The 23,498-nt window shown below is 38.0% G+C and overlaps 1 pseudogene across 1 annotated transcript; it reads right to left on the bottom strand.

Annotated features, from left to right (window-relative positions):
* Positions 1-2,080: 2,080 nt before the first annotated feature.
* Positions 2,081-20,202, bottom strand: LOC308262296 (signal recognition particle subunit SRP72-like; annotated as a pseudogene). The gene is made up of 4 exons: positions 20,083-20,202; positions 3,681-4,270; positions 2,568-3,497; positions 2,081-2,338 (listed from the first exon to the last, which is right to left on the bottom strand). The product of its transcript is annotated as a signal recognition particle subunit SRP72-like (transcript).
* Positions 20,203-23,498: the final 3,296 nt, after the last annotated feature.

The following is a 23,498-nucleotide window of genomic DNA, read 5'->3' as shown; positions in this document are numbered from 1 at the left end:
CATCTCAGTTTTCTCCCAAACACTTTTCCCACACAACATGTTGTTCAGAATTCCTGAGCTTGCATGGCAGTAGCAGCCTACCTGTGGGAAGATTTCTTCGAAAGTTCAAGGATTGGATCGAATCTCTGCCTCTCCCAACTACTGGCCGCCGCCACCATCTCAGTTCTCTCCCAAACAATTTCTACACACAGCTTATTGTCCAGAATTCCTGAGCATATATGGTGGTAGCAGTCTACCTTTGGGGCGATTTCTTTGAAAGTTCAAGGTGGATTGGATAGGATTTGTCTGCATCTCCTGAATCCTGGTTGCTGCTGCCGCCATCTTGGCCCCTCTCCAATATTTTTTATTAAGAGAAAACAATATGTGTGTTTCGAAGAGGTTGGGAATTGAGCACTCGGCAGCAATGAATTTTATCTCCCCTCCATGAGTGGAAGCCACAGCCTCACCACATAGAGCAGGATCTGCTGTTCTGAGCACATCACTGTCCCCAGCACAGCATAGAGGAGAGCAGTGGCTAGGCGCACTGAGTTCCCCAGAACGTGTGGCTGGGCTTCCCACCAACACGCCTGGCACTGCTGGGCTCCCTCCAATACACCTGGATCATTTTTCTTACAATGTTGTTAAGAGTTCCCCAGCACGCACAGCTGAAGCGGTCTTTCCTCTAATCTCTTCTGGGATGTTCTTCCAAAAAGTCACTTTTCTTGCATGACGGACACCTCCTTGTCATGTTGCTTCTAATTCCACCATTATCCACTCTCTCTCCTGTATTCTAGATAGGAAGTCATGGCTGGAAATGTCTCCTTAAGTTGTCCCAATCAGATATTAAACCAAAATCTGCTGTCCAGGGCTTCTCTGAAAAGCAACTTATTTCTTTAGGTTGATTTTGTGTCCTGCAACTTTGCCAAATTAGTTAATCACCTCCAGAAATCTTTTGGTTGAGTTCTTTGGATCTTCTATATAAAGAATCATGTCATCTGCAAATAAGGATAGTTATATATTCCTCTCTTCCTATTTGAATTCCTTTGATTTCCTTCTCTTGTCTTATTGCTGTGGCAAGAGTCTCATTAGGTTTTAATACTGCCTGGTATTGTTTTCTTCTCTATGTAATAAAGTCAACATTTACGTTCTTGATAGGGGTCATTTTTTTTCATTTTGGGGTACTGGGGATTGGACCTAGGGCCACTTTATCTCTTAGCTATACCCATAGCCCTTTTTATTTTGAAACAGGGCCTAATTTGCTGACAGTCTCACTAAGTTGTTGAAAATGGCCTCGAACCTGAGATCCTCATCAGGTGTGCAGCGGTGCCCAGCTAGGGGCCATTAATCTTTCTAACTGAGACAGTTCAAACCCACCTGACCTTAGAACACTAGGTCTAAGGACCAACTACTTGCAACACTGATGCCTTCATTGGTGCTAAATCAGCATGTTAACATAATTCGAAAATGCTAAGGGTACAAAGAAATCATATACATATATAAACAGTATCCCATATTCCAATATCACACAATAGAATTTATGGTTAAAGTTATTTAAAACACTTAATTTAGTATTTTTGTGACCATACATTTAATTAAGTGGAGAACACTAGTGTTTTAATAAGGTCTCTATCACATGGTATGTCTAAGTGAATACTTGGAATGCTCAGAAGATTCCACTTTCAGTCTCCTAGGGCCTCCTAAGACATAATTTAAAGTGAGACTTTTAAGCAGGAGCAAGTGTCTGCAGACTCCAGTTGAAGTTGAAGAAATTATTTTTGTCTAAATCCTGGGAATCCTTAGATAACATGCCTTATTTGTGAAACAGAACAAAGATCAAATCAGTATACAAAGATAAAGGATACAATGGATATCAAGGTGGGTAATGCCCAATCATCTTCAGCTGTCATAATCTGTCATAAGTAGGCCAAACATAATGAAGCAGTTTGAGGAAGAAGCTTTCCTCTTTGATGCACAAGAAATCACTATGAAAACATGGGGATATAAGAGGGAGCAGTCTGTGCTTCTTGCTGTGTTACCTTTATTATGCTCCTAGCTGTCACTGAGACTAGTTTATAAATAGCCTGCAACAAGAACATTCTATTCACCAGCCGCCTTCTCCTCCTTTTTTCTTTTTCTGTTGCTGTTGCTTTTTTATTCTGCAGGTTTCTGGGGTCTTGGGGGTATGATGTTACTTGTAGAGGCAGAAACTGTTGCTGCATCGCCGGGGCATGGGCAGGTGAGTGGGCTGCTCACAGTTTTATTGGCATCCAGTTCCGATGAAGCTCCTTCAGTTCCTTCCTGGGCCCCTTTTCCAATTTGATATTTCTTTTTAGCCTTATTTCTTTGAAATAAGAACGTTCTTGGCCGGACGCGGTGGTGCACGCTTGTAATCCCCGCGCTTGGGAGGCGGAGACAGGAGGATTGCGCATGTTGGAAGCCAGCCTCATTGGCTTAAGAGACACTGTTTCCAAATTAAAATAATATAAAAAAATAGGTCTGGGAGTGTAGCCCAGAGGTAGAAGGGCTTCCAGAAACCCCAGTAACACACACACACACACACACACACACACACACACACACACACACACACGTCTTGTGTTGGTAGCCATCTTTCTGGATCCGGGTTAACTTTGGGGTCATAATGCTTAGGCAGTTTTCCTTTTATTTTTTTCTTCTTTTTTATTTCTTTCCAATCCTCCCTGTCCTTGCTCCTTTGGTTAACATTCTCCAGCAGCTTTTCCACCCTTCTTCAGAACTTATGTAGCACTAGGAGAATTTTCAATAGCCTCGACATCTACTTCTAGAGATGTACTTTCTGATGAGGGCAAGTGTTTCCTAAGAGCATTTGCTTTCTCTGGATCGACAAGTTAGTAAGCAGATATAAGCTGCTCCAGGGTGTGAATATCTTTTGGATTTTACTTCCATAGCTGTTCTAGGTCACAAATTGCCTCTTTCTTCCACCCATATTTGAGTTTGAAGTTTGCAGCTTTTCTTATACAGAACAAATGAGCAGGAGATTTGGGCTGATGGTTCTGATACCACTGGATAGCTTGTGTGTAGACCTCAATGACACTGTCAATATCTTCCTCGTGGCTGGACATGGCCACTAATGTAGACATCATGTCAGGTTTATACTTTAACTCCTCTATGCTTCTCAATATTAGACATGCTTTGGAAATATTACATTGAGAAATTTTCAGCTGTGCCAGGGTCAGTTTAATTTCAGCAGAATTTTCTGGATGCTGATCTGAAAAAATTTTGAAGCAGTTCTATTGCTTTTGGGTGCTGCTTTTCATGGCAGAGCTGGGAACCTTGGATTAGCAGAGGCAGGAGATGCTAGGGACTTGGGACTATAAACTGGCAAATATTTTTCAGCGTTGCTCTGCCTGGTTTTTGTACATAGCCAGCAAAGTTTTGCTAAATTCTATAGTTTGCAGCTGTTTTTAGGAAATCTTAAACTCCAGTTTTTCTGCATTGGTTAATTTTACCTTCCTCTTGGAGTCAAAAGTGTTTTGGTCCTTTTTAATAGTAATGATGTTATTTGCAGTTTCAGCTAGTAATCTCACATCTGTTGTCTTTAGTTTTATGATCTGATGTAAAGTTGCAAATCCTCCTTCATTGCGACTCTGAAGCTATGAAATATAGGCCATTTGACCATGAATGATGACTAGTTCTGCCTCTGGGTCTCCCTCAGTTCAATCAGAGTCTTCTGAAAATGAATGGCCGCAAAGATCTTTGGCTTTCTGTAGGATCTTGATTGCCTGGTTCTGCTGGCTTGTCCTATCAATGAACATACAATATTGTAGCAGTTTGTGTGTGCCTTCTTGGAGACCCAAGTTCTATGGAACCAATTTTTTTCCTATTGCATTGAGCTGCAACAACTGCTGAAAGGTTTGTTTTCTTCTCCTCATCATAATCATCTTGTGACTTTCAGACAAGATCTCTATATACAACTAAGCATTCATCACAGCGTTCCAAATGGTATAGCACTTGTCCACAAAGCTCCTTTAGTTTTTCTGTCTGCTGTTTGGCACATTCTATTGTCTTCAAGGCATTCTCAATTCTGTTCAGCCTGTGTTTGCAATATGCCTTCGCAAAGGAAAGAGAATTATTGGCAAACACTTTGGTGTGGGTATTGAGGGCATTCGTTGACACTTCCATTCTGGATAAGGCAAAGCACTTTACAGGTCAGCGCAGTTACACCGTCCTTGCTAATCTGCAGTATTTTGTGGATGGTCTTGAGGGTGATTGTGAAGTTGCCATTCTGGCCATAACAGTTCACTTCACTCCACTTAAACAACAGAAAAATATTCTCACAGTTCTGGAGGTTAGAAGCACACAACTAAGGACCTGACCAATTTATTTCCTGGGGGTGGGGGGTGGTTCTTTCTGGTTTGTAAGTGGGTGTTTTCTGTGTCTTCATGGTGAAGAGAGAAAGGATGAGTTCTCTGCTGTCCTTTCTTATACTGACACTTATTCTGTGAGATCAGGGACTCGGTTTTATAGTCTCATTCATCCTCAGTTAACACTTTATAAGCCCTATGACCAAATACAGCCATATTGGAGGTTAGAATTTTAACATATGGATTTTGTGGGGGCACAAGTCAGTCCATAGCAGGGACTTATGAATTTCCAAACACTAAAACATATTGATGTTTTGTGTCTTAAAATACACTTGTTAGATTTTATTCACATCTACTATATGTTCTTTTACATTAGAACATGATAGATGATCATGAATGGCTTGGTTAAAATATTCTTCTGCTAGACACAGTTGGTTAGCATGGACATGGCCATCTTTATCTGGCTACTCAGAAGAGGTTAGCCCATGAAACAGAGTGAAGTGGTCAGTACTGGGTTCATAATACACTAATAGCCATTTGTAACAATACATGTTATACTCTGGTGATGGTTCCTAGTGATTCACTTTCTAGTTAACAAAGAGGTAATGAATAGCTAATTTTCTCTAAATTTTCATATTGTTTAAAAAATAACAACAGATTAGACATGCTTAATTTCACCAATTATTATAAAGACACCTCAGAACACAGTTGTGCTACTAACTTTCACTTTGTGTTTTTTTTTTGTTGTTGTTGTTTATTTTTTTCAGGATACTTGTTATTTTAAAAATCTGTACTAATTTTCTGTTGATTCAGATGCAGGAAGTTCATTTTGCTCAAACTCATCCCTTTTCTGTCCCAAGTAATAAAAAGCATTCTGAATAAAAAGTGAAGGAAGTTTTAAGAATTTTTTTCAAGTTAGAGCGTCTTATTTTTTCACGTTTAGAAATTGACTAATTAGTAGGTCCTATAAAAATTCATACTTGACAAGAACAGTTGTTACCTTTTTAAAAATGCTTCAATAATGAAATACATAAAACATAAAACTAGAATTCTATCTTTATTTCCTGCTAGGGTTGCTTTTTTTAACTTCTGGTTTTCAAGTAATTTCTGGCTTTGTGAGACTAGGAAAAAGAAGAAAAACAGGGCCTCTTTTAGACTGGCATGTATCTTTCAAATCAACTTCCAGGTTCAGGTTCGACACTCCTTTTTCCTTTTTTTCTACACTTATGTACACCTTGATTTATATCCTACAGGTGTTTTTTCTATTTTCTTAAATTTGTAGTCAAGGCATAGTGTTTAAATAGGAGTGACTTTATTTGTCCATAGCAACTTTACAGAAGAAATAGATGTGAATAGAATGGCCGTGCACTGGATGGATTTTGCAGGGAGAAACAAAGTCTACCATATGGCCAGGATTACAGAAGGTATTTCAGGAGGAAGCTGGTTAGCATGATTGACCGTGTGGTGGTTAGCATGATTTGAAGAGTAGCAAAATGTTCCTTGCGTCCAAATGTCTACCTCATCAGTCTTTCAAAGGGCCTAAAGTTCTCATTATTAGCGATTTCGTTGAGCTGAAGTAAATATTATAAAAAAGGAAACACACATTGGAGCCACTGTAACACATTGTGATAATCTTATAAAAAATATTGATTCATCTCATCGCCCTGTGAGACAATGTCATCAAAGATCTGAGAGAACAAAGCACACAATAAATTGTGCTGAGGAAGGATGATTTAAAATGCCACAGATCCTTCTAAGGCTGGGCTTTGGAGTGGTACTGTGAAGATGGGAGGGAGGTCAGGGTGGTCAGGGATGCAGGCTGAGCCACGTGCTTGAGCATGCCTAGCAGACCAGGTTCTCCTCTTACCACATCCCATCTGCTACTGACCCAGACATGGCAGAGCTGTGTTTATGGAGCCAAGCACAGTTCTACCCACAGAGTGACTTTTCCTGGAGCTTGGACTTATGACTTTTGCTTTGGCTCTCCAATTAAAATCTCAGACTAACAGTGTGGCTGCCAAGATGAGATTCACATATAAATCTGGTATAATATAAATCAATTTTTTCAGTTGTCCCTTTTTCACACTGCCAATGAAAATATTGAAGTATTGTGAGCCTAGCCTAAGATGTTTGACTAATTAAAATCAATAATAGTTTAAAGAGAGGTTTAATTAGTTAAAATCAATCAGTAGCTAGGCGTGGTGGCGCACGCTTGTAATCCCCGCGCTTGGGCGGCGAAGACAGGAGGATGGTTCAAGTTTGAAGCCAGTCTTGCTGGCTTAAGAGACCCTGTTTTCAAATAAAAATATAAAAATAGGTCTGGGAGTGTAGCCTGGAGGTAGAAGGGTTCCATCCCCAGTAACACACACACACACACACACACACACACACACACACACACACATCAATCAGTTAATGGTACCCCTTTCTTTTCAAATTTTATTTGAATTTTGATTCTTAACAATATCAAAAAGAGAATCACCACAGGTATTTGGTAAATATGCAGAGTCAAGCAGCCTAAGCAGGACCTAGATAATCAAATATTTAACTGAACATCTACTGAATCCCATGCACTCAGACTTTCTTTCTTTCTTTCTTTCTTTCTTTCTTTCTTTCTTTCTTTCTTTCTTTCTTATTTTCTTTCTTCCTTCGGTACTGGGAATGGAACCCAGGGACATTCTATTCAACTTCCAAGACATACCTCCAACCCTATTTTTTTATTCTTTCTTTATTGTTCTTTTATTTTTTAAATTTATTTTATTGAAAGTAAATGTTATACATTTAATCTATATTTGGTGCCCTCTCCCCCCCCTCGTTTCCCTTCCCCCCTCCCAATACTTAATACCCAGGCTAACCTTGCTATATTTGTACTTTTACACCTATTTGGAAGTAGCCTCTCATCATTCAAGTTCAGCCTCCTTCCTCTCTTAGTTTTCCATTCAAACTTTGCTGAGATTTCCCTTCCATTATCTGGAGTACCTCTGGTATCCCCAATGCTCACTCTTTTGGGAATATTAGAGGAAATATATGTCCCTTCTCTTTCTGTGTTTGGCTGATCTCACTTAACATAATGCTTTCCAGCCCTTTCCATCTTCTTACAAATGACGTGATTTTGTTCTTCTTTATAGCTGAATAGAATTCCATTGTGTGTATTTCCCATAACTTTGCAAACCATTCATCTGTTGATGGGGGCCTAGGTTGTTTCCAAATTTTGGTTATTACAAATTGTGCTGCTATGAACATAGGTATGCATATGTTGCTGTAGTTCTCTGTTTTCAACCCCTTTGGAAAAATACCCAGGAGTGGTAAAGCTGGATCGAATGGTGGATCTATTCCCAGTTTTCTAAGGAATCTCCACACAGATCTCCATAGTGGCTGAACTAGTTTGCACTCCCACCAACAATGTAAAAGAGTTCCTCTTTCCCCACATCCTCGCCAGCATTTATTATTGTTTGATTTCTTTCTGCTTGCCAATCTGACTGGGGTTAGATGGAATCTCAGTGTAGTTTTGATTTGCATCTCCCTGATGGCTAATGATGAAGAACATCTTTTCATGTATCTATTGGCCATTTGTATCTCCTCTTTTGTAAAGTGTCTATTCATTTCAGTTGCTCATTTCTTGATTGGGTTGTTTGTTTTGCTAGTGCAGAGTCTTTTGAGCTCTTTGTATATTCTGGATATTAGCCCCCTATCGGAGTGGTGACTGGTAAAGATCTTCTCCCCTTCTGTAGGCTTTAATCTTTATTTTTGAAACAGGGTCTCACTGAGTTGCTGAGGACCTCACTAAGTAGCTGATGCTGGCTACAAACCATAATCCCCATAATCCTCCTGTCTCAGCCTCCCAAGTATTGGAATTACAAGCGTGTACTCACTTTAGAAAGGAGATTTTTAAGGCAATCACATCCTTTAGTTTCGTACCCTAAAGTTTTAGAATCAGAGTCACAACAATTTTTTTTTGCCTGATATTTGAAAGAATACTATAAAATGTGCTCTAACTTCAGGTACCAACATTTTCATCATTTCCTGTGTTTTGGCTTTTGCATCACCCTGAATATAATGTAGATATAATGTATTTGAAGAGTGCTATTCTTAGGTAACAAGAACTGGGTGCATAGTTATGTCACACTGCAAAGGATCAAGCCAAATTCACCATATCTTTTGGGATATGAGTAGGTCAGGGTCAGAAAGTATCTGAAACATATTATACTGATTTATATAGTCATATAGATAGATAGATATTATTGGATAAATTTCAATAGTTTTCCTAAGACTTTGGTTTGTATTTAAAATATTCCATTATGGGAAACTCAAATTTCCTTGTTTCACAAATTTATACTGTTCCCAACAGATATTGATGTAGTCATATAAGATAATGATCCTATCCTCCAGGTTTTTTTCTCACACATATCCATTAGAAGCACATCGTAAAAACGAGAGAGATATTTCTCTTCTAGCCTAAGGCTACATGTGCAATTATTTTCTTTCAACACCTTCATTGAAATTCCCTGTGTAATGCTACCATAGTGAATTATAGTTAAACCTTTTATTCTGCACATATGGAGCTGAAATAAAGAGATGGTGCCAGCAATATTACTCAGCTATTTTCAGTTTGGGGATTGTGGCTGATGTAAACTATCATAACTAGAGAGAAAATGGTATTCAATTATGAATCACTGCCAGATGTGTGAATGTGTCTTCAGGTTTTATTTTCTGGAACATGCTCACTATCATATATTCTTGCTCCACTTTTTAAATGAGTATCTTTATATATATAATGGATTCAATTGCATTAAATGTCCAGGAGATTCACAAATTAATAAAACATATATTTGGACTTCATCTCACAATCCAAAACAGAAATCAGAAATTGTTCTAAATTGAAGTCGAACGTGGCAGAGCATGCCTGTAATACCAGTACATGGGAGACTGAAACAGAAGAATCACAGATTTAAAGAGGGCTCAATAAGTATGAGACTCATCAACCTAAGAGGATCCTGCTTCAAACATTTTAGAAATAATAATAAAATAGTGTTAGAGGTATAGCTCAGAGGTGGAACACCCCTGGGTTTAATCCCTAGTACCAAACAAAACATAAATAAATAAAAGAAATTGTTCTAAATTAATTATTATTATTATTATTATTATTATTATTATTAGTGGGTCTGGGGATGGAACTCAGGGGCATTCAGACCTCCAAGCTACACGCCCTGCCCTATTTTTTTATTCTTTATTTTGAAACCGGGTCTCACTGAGTTGCAGAGAGCCTCACTAAGTAGCTGAGGCTGTCTGCGAACTGCGATCCTCTGGTCTCAGCCTCCTGAATGCTGGCATTCCAAAAAAGAGTGTGCGCCACCACACCTGGCTCTAAATTGAATATTATATAACTATGTTCTGCAGCCCGAGTCTCAGAGAAGGTATGAGGGGGGCTTCCCTGTGCCTCTTCTCATATCACATCTGGATGGGGCAAGTCAACCCGGTTAGTAGTACTGTGAAGAAGAGACAGAATAGAAGTAAAATGGGACATAATAATTATTAGAAAACGTAATTGCAGCATAAATAAAAGCGGAGGGGTATCTGATATGTGTGGTCTTTAGATCCTGGGTTCCAGCTCTTGAATTTTTGGTGTCTACATCATCATATCTCTGCAGATTGGTGACTATGAAAATCTCTGGCACCTAGTCTGATGGTATCAGGCTGTCAGTGCTGATCAGTGCCATCTGCCACTGTTTGCGCCACTCTCAGCTTCGTGATGCCACCACTCCTATTTTCTAGCATTCAAAGACAAAACCACATGGTTAATCTCCCTTCTAAAACCTGTTTCAAATGGTCTCCACAGATAATCTTGCCTCCATCTTCCGAAGATCATTATGCATTTTTTCCCTCAATTTTCACTGAAATTCTTACTGGCTACACAAAGGTCATATACATCTAAATCCACATGAACTTATCTTTTTTTGAGCATCATCGACTGAATTTTATTTTCTTCTCTTTTCTCTTCTTCTTTCCTCCACTTAGGATCGCACTCCAATGTATTCTATCTTTGAGAGATATTTCCAGCACTATTTTTTTCTTTTGAAACACAGTCTCACTAAGTTAGCTAAGGTTAGCCTCAAACCTGATAATCCTCCTGTCCCAGCCTCCCTTGCACTGGAATTAGAGGCATGTGACACTGCTTCTTTTAATCAAGGTTAGACTTGCTACCAGGAGTTTCCTCTGACTTTGTTAGTCTGTTCTTCCTTCCCTCCCTCCCTGCCTTCCTGCCTCCGTGCCTTCCTGCCTTCCTGCCTTCCTGCCTTTTTTTCCTTTTCTTATGCATTGTTTCAACAAATTCATGTGGTTGGGCTTCCTTTTTGGCCTGTCATCTTTGTGTATCTGTAGTCTCTTCTGAATATTTTTCATTCCAATTCCAAATCACATTCCCTAGGCTTCTGGAAACCATTCATGTGCTTACATATTTTATATGCCAGGTACCATACTGGTTGAAGTAGATACAAGAGTGAGTTATTATTTGCCATTAAGAAATTTAGATACTTTGAGTTAAAAAAAGAGTTAGAATCCCAGATGCTAAGTACTCAGTTTAAGATGCCATGTCCATGCCACCCAAGCTACCCTTTTAGACCACCTTCACTGTTGTCAGGCTTTAGAGAAAATGTATGATACATACCATCGCCCAAAACTTGGATTGTGACTCATAACACACAGCCATCAAGAAAGCATGAGAAGATTTGTTCCCGCCATAATTTAACTTTCTGTTAAAAGCAGTACAGGCTCAAACATTTCTTGAGAGAACAATATGGTTCAAAAGTGTCTTTGGAGAACAAGGAAGAAAATTTTACTTGAGCTTTTCATTGTGGTTTGGGAGTCCGGCTGGAGGAAGTTTCCTTGCGTATGGTTTCTCACACCAAATGTGGAAGATCGAGGGTTTCTTATGGGCTTGCCAAGATGTGTGCAAGGCAGAAGGAAAGAGGCAGTTGCAGGAGTCAAACATCAAAAACAGTCATATTCTCATTATAATTCATCTGACTTAGGTTAAGATTCAAACCTAGATCCTGCTAACATCCCATTCTTTTTATAATGTTACACTGACCATATTTTATCATAATTATTTATTTATATGCTCCTAAAGGCATTGACTATGTAGTAATCATTGTTTTATTACTGGCCCATTAATGCTGTTTTGTTTAATTGAAGAGATGAATGAAATGATACGTTAAAACTATATGAAGTAACTCTGAACGTGGTGCCGCATGCTTGTAATCCCCACTCTTGGGAGGTGGAGACTGGAGGATCGTGCAGCTTTGAAGCCAGAGGCTGGCTTAAGAGACCCTGTTTCCAAATATGGGTCTGGGAGTGTAGCCTGGAGGTAAAAGAGTTTCCAGGAACCCCACTACCACACACACACAAAAAAAAAAAAAAAAAAAAAAAAACCTATATGAAGTAGCCGGGTATGGTGGCTCATGCTTGTAATCCCAGCATTTGGGAGGAAAAGACTCAAGGATCGCCATTCAGACAGCCTCAGCTACTTAGCAAGGCCTTTCGCAACTCAGTGAGACCCTAAAAAAACCTAAAAAGACTAAAAATAGGGCTGGGGTTGTAGCTCAGAGGAAGACTGCCCCTGGGTTTCATCCCCAGTACCGCAAAAAATAATACAACAAAATCTATAAACTGAAGAAAAGAAGTTAGCTCCTCCTCCTCCTCCTCCTCCTCTTCCTCCTCCTTCTTCAAGATGGGGATCTCTCTATGTTTCTCGTGCTGTTCTCAAACTCTTGGGCTCAACTTGCCAAAACTATAGGTGCACCTGCCACACCCAGCTGGGGATGTCATCTTCAAGAGACTCAGGAAGCCAGTGTGATTGGAACAGAGTGAAGAGGGTCAGTGGTTTGATGAAAATCTGAATAGGGAAATGTCATTTATAAAACTTAAAAACAGTTTATAAACAGTTTATAAACAATTTATAAAACAGTTTTTTTAAAAAATTAAATTTTCCAGTTCTTTTAACCACATTACACTTCAGTTTCCTAAACTTGAGTACTGAAGAACAAATCCCTACTTTCATGTAGAGTAAGTAGGTATTTCTATTATGCCATCTGAGGGGCAGTGTGGAGCTTTGATTCTACAAATATTTTTCCAATTTGTGACAGCTCTCAAAATTTCTATTTATAATATTCTCTTTTCTAATTAAAGTGTTAATTCAATATCTTAAGTGCTGTAGTGTGATAAAGAGAAATTAAGCTACACCTCACTATTACAATTTAATATGTATTGCTGTCTACCAAGAATACTGACTTGAGTAAATGAAACTTAAAGAAGAGTTCATTTGGTTCAATAGAAAGATGACCTTGGAAGCAGCCAATTATACTGTGTTCATCATCCACTTGTTCTTAACAAACTAAAACTTAGCAATTTATTATTTCTCATGACCCAGAGGTTTGAGTTTTGCTGGTCCCTGCTGGGCTTGCTTATATCATTTTATTAAGCTGGTGAGTTAGCTTGGCACTGGGCTCATCTGAGAGAATATAGATGGCTGACATCCCCTACACACAAGAAGACAGGTAGGATTCTGAATGAATGCATAAGGAGCTGCAAGGTATTTAAAGGCTTATGTTATAGAACTCCACCTCAGCCAGGTGTTGGTGGCAAATAACCTTAGTACTTGGGGGGCTGAGACAGGAGGTTAGAGTATAACTCTGAGCAACTTAGTGAGACACTGTCTCAAAATAAAAAAAATAAAATAAAATAAGGCCAGGGGTGTATCTTGGAGATAGAATGTCCTGGGATTCAATCTCCAGTGCCATAACAAAAGAAAAAAAAATAAAGAAAAGAAAAATGTCTATCTCTGGCTGGAGAGAGAAGCAAAACTACCTTGCAAAAATGCGCAGAATGTTGTAGCCAAGAAATAATCTACTAGACCTTTGGTCACACAAATGTTAGCATTTATTTATTTACATATTTATTTATTTACTGGCCATGGGGATTGAATCCAGGGGCATTCCACTTCTGAGCTATACTCCCAGTCAGATTTTTATTTTTTATTTAGAAACAGTCTCACTAAGTTGCTGAGAGCCTTGCTTAGTTGCTGAGGCTGGCCTTGAAACTGTGATCTTCCTGTCTCAGCCTTACAAGTACTGGGATTACAGGCACACAAGACTACACCAGGGTAGCATTCCTTAAGTATGTAAAATATTCTTACTTCTATCTCAGGACTTCAGAAGACTTAACCTGGTCATAGCATCAGGCTTTGGGGGGCAGGCTCTCATGGTTAGCACCTGGGTGATAAATGGAAGAGGCTCCTCAGGTGCAGCTTCTTTTGATAATCAGACATGTGAAACAGAAACCCAGTAATCTTTCAGCCACGCACTCAATGCACATTGGTGAGATAGAGACAAAGATGGAATTACCAGTAAAGATACTCCATTCCAAGAAATAAGACCAGAGCAAGGAGAAACTCAGGACCCAGACCTTGGCTCCTGTTATGCTTTGGATTTACAGTGTTCCCTTAGACTTCATGAAGACAAGGAAGCCATGTCAGAGGTGAGGCTTGATTGCTGAGGTGGGGTCCCTGAGAATGTGGCATTGGGGATTTTATATGGTTCTTAATTTCCTTTCTCTCTCTCTCTTTCTTTCTCTCTCTTCCTGCTCCATGATGTAAGAGTAGAGTCCTCTCTCTCTCTCTCTCTCTCTCTCTCTCTCTCTCTCTCTCTCTCTCTCTCTCTCTCCCTCCTTCCCTCTCTCCCTCCCCCCGTCTCTCTGTTCCCTGAGATACAGAGATTTTATTTGGCTAACATGGACTAGACTCCTAAAATCTCTAGAACTATGAAGGACTAAATATTTCTTTCTCTAAATTGTGGCAGTGAGGTATTTTGGATTGTAGCAGTGAAAATTCTGATTGAAAAAGTTTCTAAAGCTGTTAGTTACCTAATGGGAGGAACCAGGACTCCTTGGTGATGTTAGGGCTAGGGCAGTCTAACTATTAAAAAAATTAAAAATGCAAAACACTCAGTCGAGAGAAAAGTAAACTGTTAGGGTCATAAAGTGCAAAAAACAGATAAAGATACTGTGATAGAACAGAGAGGACTGAAAAGACAAATATATCAATTGTAGTATACTAAAGGGTTTCCTGAAAGGGACGTTAGGGAAAATGTAGTGATGTCTGAGATAATGTCTTATTCAGAGCTGTGGCAGTTCTTCCCCCAGAGCTCACATGGCTTGCGCCTTCGCTTCATTTAGGGTTCTTCTGTCACCCACAACCCTATAACTACAGTCATATCTGGGCTCTCTCTACCATTTCTTGTTTTTCCAATGCCTTTAGAATGGTTTTGCTATGTCATAATTTGTGATTGCTTATCTATCCATCCATGATCTCTCTTTGTTACTTTATCATTTGTCTTCTATATCAAAAAAATAAGTTCCATGAAAGTAGGTCTATTTTGCTTACTGCTTCATTAACAGTTCTTAGAACAGTAGTTTGTGGAACATACCAGTTGATCGTGAATGTTTGTCGAATGGATAACTGATACAGATGTAGTCAGCTGTATCTCAGCAACTCAGACATACACTTCTTATTTCAGACAATCTCAGCAACAAAGATTAGCTCAAAGTAGGATGAGAAAAGGAGCTCTCACAAAACTGGAGAAGATGAAAGTGTGAGCAGAGCAGTGTGCCTTGACCACTACCTAGGAGCCTCCTCCTCTTTCCCCCGTCTCAGCCAGTAACTCTCACTTCCTGATCTGTGACCTAAACAGCGAAGAGGGTCTGCTGCATATTTTAAGTGTTTTAGCAGAAGTCTCTGGCCAGGATCGCCATGCTGCATTTCACTCCTTTCCATGATAATGAATTAAGAGTCACATTAAAGGACAACAAAACACACACATACCTGCACACTCTGCCAACCTGACATAACTTGATCAAAGAATGTTTTCTCCTTTACCTTGAAGAACTACAATATGAGGCCAAATAAACATTGGAAGTGACAAATAAATTAGATAAAATGAACGAATAGATATGTTTCTAGGCTATTAAGTATAAAAAGGTTGATGCGTTTATAGAAGAGTATACAAAGTGTTTCAATGTGAAATAAATTATCATCCATTGATTACTTACTGTTTGCTCTTACTATTAAATATTTTGCAAATTATATAGTGTAATGCTTATATCATTCTATAAATTTCACCTTCAACACTGCTTAAGAGATCAAGAACATGACGGGAATGCTGGTGTACACTGTCTCAGCCTCCCAAGTACTGGGAGGCTGAGACAGGAGGGTCTGGGTTCACAGCCAGCCTCAGCTACTTAGTGAGGCCCTCCGCAGCTTAGTGAGACTCTGTTTCAAAATAAATAATAAAATCAGGCTGGGAATGTAGCTCAGAAGTAAAATGGTCCTTGGGTTCAATCTTCAGTACTAAAAAAAAATACATATATATGTATGCATATATATATATCAAGAACATGAACATTACTCATTACTCATTGAAAATATTTTCTTCTCTATATTTATCTCTGATTATTATTTTGGCAAAAATAGCTAAATATATAAGTTTATTAAAGGAAAAGTGAAAGTTGTGCTTTTTACCCTCCATATATTGTTTTATATCTGAAGCCAAAGATTTTGAATCATTGGTTTGTACAGCTAGAATTTTTTTTTTTTTTTTTTTTTTTGGTGGTACTGGGGTTCCTAGAAGCCCTTCTACGTCTGGGCTACACTCCCAGACCTATTTTATATTTTTGAAACAGGGTCTCTTACGCGAGCGCGGCTGGCTTCCAACCTGCGCCATCCTTCTGTCTCTGCCTCCCAAGCGCGGGGATTACAAGCGTGTGCCACCACGCCCGGCATTAGAAATTATTAGTTTTTAAAGCATTATGATAAATCCAGAGATGAGAATCTTGGACTATCAAAGGAAACAGTGTATATCTAGGAAGCTCTCCTCCTGCTTTCCTTTCCTACAGTAATGAAATCTAAAAGAAATTGGGAGGAAAATAGGAGATAACATTATAATATGGTGTTTCAAAAGTTTTGTGAGAACGTGAAATTTATCCCTTTCTCTGTCTTTGTCTCTGTCTCTGTCTCTCTCTTTCTCACTCCTCTCTCTTTCTTTTTTTATTGGTGCATTGTAGTCATACATCTTAATGGAGTACAAGATGTTAGAGGCATACATGCACACATCACTCATTTAGCCTTTACTCCTCTCTTTTTTCTTTCTTTCTTTCTTTCTTTCTTTCTTTCTTTCTTTCTTTCTTTCTTTCTTTCTTTCTTTCTTTCTGTTTTTATTCTCCATGTATATTTATAGTTGAAAAGAAGTCGCAGGAAAATAGAAAGGTGATTTCTTCAGGTCCCAGTCAAAGCCTCACCTTATCACTTATGTGGCTATAGCAATCCTGATGTGTGAGAATGGGGTGAGATCTTTATTTCCCAGGTTGCATACAGCCCCTATACAAGTAGGGAAGCACTTGTCACTTTTGTTTTGAGGTCTACTTGCCTGCAAGCACAGAAGAACTGCTAAGCTGAAGGGGGCTGGTGGATACTTGAAGCAGCTGTACTAAAGCAACACAATAGGATTATGTCTTGGCCAAGATTGTGAGGGATTCTTGGGAACAAAATCCCCCCAAAGTCCCAAATGGTCTATTTCCAGCTGATATTATGAATCTGTGAGCTTTTAGAAGTGGGAGTATAATGGTTAAAAGTATGGCTCTAAAGTCCCATTGAATTGGCTCTTAATCTTACCTTAGGCATTTACTAGCTGTGTGGCCAAGATATTCCTCAGCCAGCTCACAGGAAGATTATTCATTAAACAAGAGAATTAATGCAAGGCATTCAGCACAATCTTTGATTCAATAAATATTGAGTACCTACCATATGCCAAGTTCTTTGCTGTGTGTCGGGAGTAGGTTAGCAGATGAGAAGGAACTAAAATCTGACTTTGTGATGTTGCACTCTAGCCAGGAAGATAAATATATGATAACACACCTGCAAATAAAGGCTTAGAGAAAGTGCCCTGAACTAATAAGCACCATCAGGGTAGAGAGTAGGCAGGTGAACGGAGAGGAGGGGTGGGTGAGACACTTAGGAAACTACTCTGGGTAAAGCACTTGTGAAAGCTTCTTGGAGGAGAAAAATACTAAAGTGAGATGTTACAGATAAAGGGAAGACACTCAAACAAAACAGCAGAGTTGAGTGGGAAAGCAGGCCTGAGGAGACTCCAGGAGAGGACATTTCATGCACAGAGCCTCAGAAGCAAGAAAGAGCTCAGGTGCTCAGTACCAAAAGGGCCCCAGCAAGGCTCTAAGCACTGCTTTAAAAGCAAGGCCAGAGTTTTGTGGAGGAAATTTTTATTAAATGGTGACATTTTTTATTATTACTGAATAAGAAGAAGAAGGTTTCTATGAGGAAGACAGAGGATCATGTGTAAAAATATTTAGTATAGTGCCTGAAACATGATCGGAGCTCAATTAAGAGCATGTACTATTGTTTTTGTTATTTTCGCAATACTAGTAGCATTGCTATTTTCTGTAAAACAGGTGACATTCAGAGGGTCTTTTGGTAATGCTCTGCTCCATTTACATTTCTGTTGTCATCTTCATACTGTCTCTGTTGTTTTAATTCTTATGTTCAGAGAATCAATATTAAGCTGGCTATTCTCTAGGTATTTCATACACACTCGGTGGCTCACTTAAAATATTTGCTTATTGCATATATTTACATCATTTATCCCAATTAGAAATTTACTATTTTCTTTATTTAGTAAGAACATTTTAAAGAGAAATGGTCAAACAAAATGATATTAGAATCAAAATTATTAATTCAATAAATTAGCTCAATAAAGGATCCTATGTTTGGTATAAAAAGCCACTTTTTTTTTTTTTACTGTGATTATCTGGAAAAGCCATAGAAGTCCACTACTAAGTGAGGTTTAGGAATTCCCTCAAAAGTTTCAGCTTATCTTCAGCCAATGGAAGGCTAGATACTCTTCCAAATCAATCATGAAGGATTGATTTGTGATTTTAGTCTCTTCAAAGTTTCTTCAAATGAGCAAGAGATAATCATGCTCTCAGCCATACTGGCATTTAATCAGCCCTTTAAATGTGATTCGAGTGTGTGTGTGTGTGTGTGTGTGTGTGTGTGTGTGTGTGTGTGTAAGTGTAAGAGAATTAACAGCAAATTCATTATGTAAACCCATTTACCACAGGGTTGCCACCAGCAAAAGCCTGCGGCAGATCAGGGGATTGTGGGACACAACATCTGTTTCAGCGAACAGAACTCAGACATCTCAACTCTGTGCTCGCTCATTGGTCTTTAATAGCTTCTTGCGTGGTTCTTTTTTTTCCTGGGGACATACACATCCAGACACAGAAAACCATAAAGGCCAAATGTCTTCGTTAATCCTTCCAGGCTTAGCTAGCTAAGAGGAAACTGTCAAGAACCATAGCAGTTGCCCCTGTGAAAAGAAGGCAACAATAACAGTAGTAATAATAATAACAAAGAAAAGGAAAAAAAGAAGCTAATTTTCTTATTTCATTCATTTAAGAGTCTATTTTACTCTGTTTCTGCTTTTGTGTCAGGTTTCCATGTACATTTCAAATTGTGCGTATCATTTGAGCATACCTACTTTGCTATAATTTACTGTTAATACCTTTGGTGAAGTGTAAATGGCCTCACATACTAATTGGGTGTGCTTCCTGTGACATATGCAAACTGATTTAGAAACTAACATATGCTGTTATTACTCATAATAGATCAGCTTTGTCTGAAATATTTGTGCCCCAAATTACCACTTGGCACATCTTCAAATTCAAATCCACCTTCTGCCCTGAGACAAAATGCAAGGATTTGTTTTCTGTTTTATATGTTTTGGAGAGGCGGCTTTCACTGCTACAATAAGAAGCATTCAGTGTTTACATTATAATGACTATTTATGGGGGTTTAATATGTTGCTCGTTGCAAATCGCATCTGACGGAAACTTGGCAAAGTGGTACAGAGATGTGGGACCACATTCAACTATATTTAACATCATATCAGGCAGTTGATCTTTTGAAAATCTACCATGTTAAATAGTGTTTAGCATAATCTTACACACTCTTTTTATCTTTCACTTTGTAGAAGTTAAAAATGGTTCTGAGTCTTACAGTAATTTTTGGAGAAAATATGTTTTCTGGTTTCAACAACTTGTAAAACATGAGGAAGTAGGAAAACCTAAAATGAACCTACTGGTTTGTGAACTGCTAATTCTTTGTAGATTTTTCCTGGCTTTTCATATTTTTATATTATCTGTTATTTCTCTTATGACTGAGTAGGAGAGGGAGGCAGAAACTGACCTGGAATAAATTTGTGTAGATGCTAAAGAGTTACATACCAAAATGAAATGTTTGATTTGTATCACAAATATTTTATATAATTCTATCCCAATTTGACATATTGTACTAAATTATAAAGGATAATTAGCTCAATACCTCTTGATAGATGGGAAGGAAAGAAATAGTGTCTTCATTTCAGAATCTTTAATTTATAAAGACATAGTATGTTTTAGATTTAGGAGACAGTTATGATCATTGAATCAGCATGAAACTATTAGAATAATAACAGGTACACCTAGAGTTTAACCTCAAAGGAATATTTTATTTTATTGAAAATAACACTGTCTAGTACTTGAGAGGCTGAGATAGGAGGATCTGGGTTTCAGCCAGCCTCAGCTACTTAGTGAGGCCCTCTGCAACTTAGACACTATTTAAAAAATAAAGAGCAAAAAATGATATAGACCTTGAGCATACCAGCACAATCTGACCATGTGCATCAACTGCAAAGGGTGTCCATCTCCTGATGCTCATTAGTCTTCTCAGGTAGTCACAGGACCTCCTATGCAGGTCTTTGTGACCACAGGTGACAGCCATGCACCTCATCAGGGAATTATTTTCTATGGTCTCCTGGCTGTGAGTTTTTCACTGCAGTGCCACCTAATGTGTGCATAGCATCCGTCTGGAAGACAGTGTTCACTGTGGGACTTGGAGACTAGGATTGTTCTCCATTCTGGTGAGGTTCCTGCTGACTGTTGTACCTTGAGTCGTAGGCTGTCTTGGGTACTCAACGGCATCCACAGAGTGGTTGCAGGCTCTTGCTTTCCTTCTACAGTAAGGTTGCAGTTGTTCCTAGACAAATATATTTTGAAAGATCTAAAGATTTAATTTGATTCTAATCATTTAAAAGTTGTATATTGACAAAGTATAATAAACAATGTAGGTATTTCTTATAGTAGCACATTATCCTAATTTGAAAAAAGGTCAGCCCAGCTTTTTTTTTTTTTTTCCAGTACTGGGGATTGAACCCAGGGGCATCCCACCTCTGAGATACACCCTCCAGCCCTATTTTTTTATTCTTTATTTCATAACATGGCTCACTAAGTAGCCGAGACTGGCCATGGATCTACAATTCTCCTGTCTCAGCCTCCCATGTAGTGGGATTACAAGTGTGTGCCACCACACCCGGCATCCCAGTTGTTTTACTTGACTGTACTCAGGTATACAGAGTGAGGTTAAAAAGACCTAGACTCTGAGGAATCTGAATCTTAATTTAACAAAGATGAATTAAGTAGAAAAATTAATATTTATTTAGAATGAATAATTAAGCAAGTCACATTTTAAAAGCTAAAAAAATCCCACGAATACCCCCAAATTTCAGGGAAAATATTTAAATTAACTAACTTCTGGATTAACTTTCATAATATTCTTTCAAGATATTTTTCTCTGCATACTCTTTGATCACTTCATTGTATGACAAAAATTATGTAGCTTTTTTTTTCCTTTTTTGAAGTACTAGGGATTAAACCTAGGGGCATTTTACTTTCAAGCTACATCCCCAGCCCTTTTATTTATTTTGAAACAGGGTCTTACTAGGTCACTGAGTCTAAGTTGCTGAGTGTGGTCTTGTACTTGAGATCCTCTTGATTTAGACTCCCAAATAGTACTGGGATTATGGGATTAGAGGTATGTACCATCATGCCAATATATATATATATATATATATATATATATATATATATATATATATATGTATATGTGTATATATATATATATATATATTTTCAGTAATGGGGATGGAACCCAGGAGCATTCTACCTTGGAGTTACAACCCCAGCTCTATTTTTATTTTTTATTTTGAAACAGGGTCTCACTGAGCTGAAAAGGGCCTCATAAAGTAGCTGAGGCTGTCTTCAAACCATGATCCTTCTGTCTCAGCCTTCCAAATCAAATGCTGGGATTACAAGCATGCACCATCATGCATGACTCTTATATAATTAAAAAATTAAAATTCAATAATTCTCTTTATGTGGATTGTTTAAATTTGGATTTGGTGCTGGTAATTTTGTAAATATTTTAGATTCAAAATTTGATATTAGTCTCATTTAGTAAATATCTAATAAATATTTGGAATTAATTTGTAAAATTGAAGAAAGCTTGAATTTTTTATGTATTATCTGAGCCACTTCAGAGCATATCAAATTTTTCTGCACAATGATTACTCTTAAAAGGGCTTATAGGGCTGAGGATGTGGTTCAGTGGTAGAATGCTAGGCTAACATGTACTAGGCCATGGGTTTGATCCCTAGCACTACAAAAAAAAAAAAAGGAAATAAAAAAAGGGGGCTTACAACTGACAAATGACATTAACTTCCCTGTCACTGATGACATTATTGTAGTATTTTCAGTATTTTATTGTAGTATTCTGAGTATTTCAGTATTGAAACTATGCATACTGGTCAAGTCAGCAGGTAATTTAAATCTTTTTTTTCAATGTGCTAATATGTATTACTATTTTTGTTAATGAGATGCATAACAAAGCAAGTGCCTACTCATTATTTTTATTTGAAAGTGACCTCCTCACAGGAAGAATGACTGCTTTTGGAACTATGTGAGGCTTGTGCACATTCATGCTGCCATTTCTTGCCCATTGTAGCATCCTTTTTCTTGATTTTCTCGCCCCATATTTTATCCTGTTTATTACTCCATTTTTTCTATTTTAAGTTTTTATTTCATATATACATACATATTTACACTTTTGTTGGTGCATTGTAATTATACATCACACTAAGGTTCAAAGTGATGCACATAGTATGTCACATGGCACTTGGTTTCTTCCAAATTTCACCCTGCTTGTCCCTCTCTCCCTAAAACATGATAGCGCAACAGTGATACCCTCATGTATGGAGAGAGCAATATTTGGACTGTTTCCTTCATCAATTCTCTTTTTTCTTCTCCTCCTATTCTTCCTCTCCCAGTCTCTTCCATCATTCTACTGGTCTTTCTCCTTATGTATATGAAGTCCCCTTTGTTTCCTATTTACTTTCTAGCTTCCAGATAGGAGAGAAAATATATTTTCCTTGAATTTTTGAAACTGGATGATCTTACTTAATAGTCTCTAGTCCCATCCATTTTCTTGTAAATTATATAATTTAGTTCTTCTTTTTGTCTGAATAAAATTTCATTGAATTTATATAAAACAGTTTGTTTTTGGTGGTACTGGGGTTCCTGGAAGCCCTTCTACTTCTAGGCTACACTCCCAGACCTATTTTATACTTTTTTTATTTTTGGAAACAGGGTCTCTTAAGCCAGCGTGGCTGGCTTTGAATCTGCATGATTCTCCTGTCTCCATCTCCCAAGCACGGGGATTACAAGCGTGCGCCACCATGCCTGGTTCTATATAAAACATTTTATTTTTCCATTCATCTATTGATGGACAGCTCTGTTGGTTGCATAATTTGACTGTGCCTCTGATAGAGAACCAATATTTAGAATATATAAAGAACTTAAAAAACTCAACACTAAAAAATAAACCCAATCAAAAAACAGGAAATTGAACTGAATAGATGCTTTCATAAGGAGAAATACCAAAGGTCAATAAATATATGAAAAAATATTCACCATCATTAGCAATCTGGGAAATGCAAATTAAAATTACTCTGAAAGTCCATCTCACTCCAGTTAGAATGTAAATAATCAAGAATACAAACAATAAATACTGGTGATTTTGTGGGGAAATAGGAACTCATATATACAGATTATGGATTTGTAAATTGGCACAGCCACTATGGATATCATTATAAAGTTTCCTCAAAAGATTAGAAATGGAACCACCATTCCTTGTTATATTTCCAAAAGACTTAAAGTGAGATTATTATAGTGATAGATCAAAGT

Source organism: Muscardinus avellanarius (assembly GCF_963383645.1).
Source record: "Muscardinus avellanarius genome assembly, chromosome: 4".
Taxonomy (NCBI): domain Eukaryota; kingdom Metazoa; phylum Chordata; class Mammalia; order Rodentia; family Gliridae; genus Muscardinus; species Muscardinus avellanarius.
The sequence above is the reverse complement of the archived record's forward strand: the minus strand, read 5'-3'. Positions and strand labels throughout refer to the sequence as shown.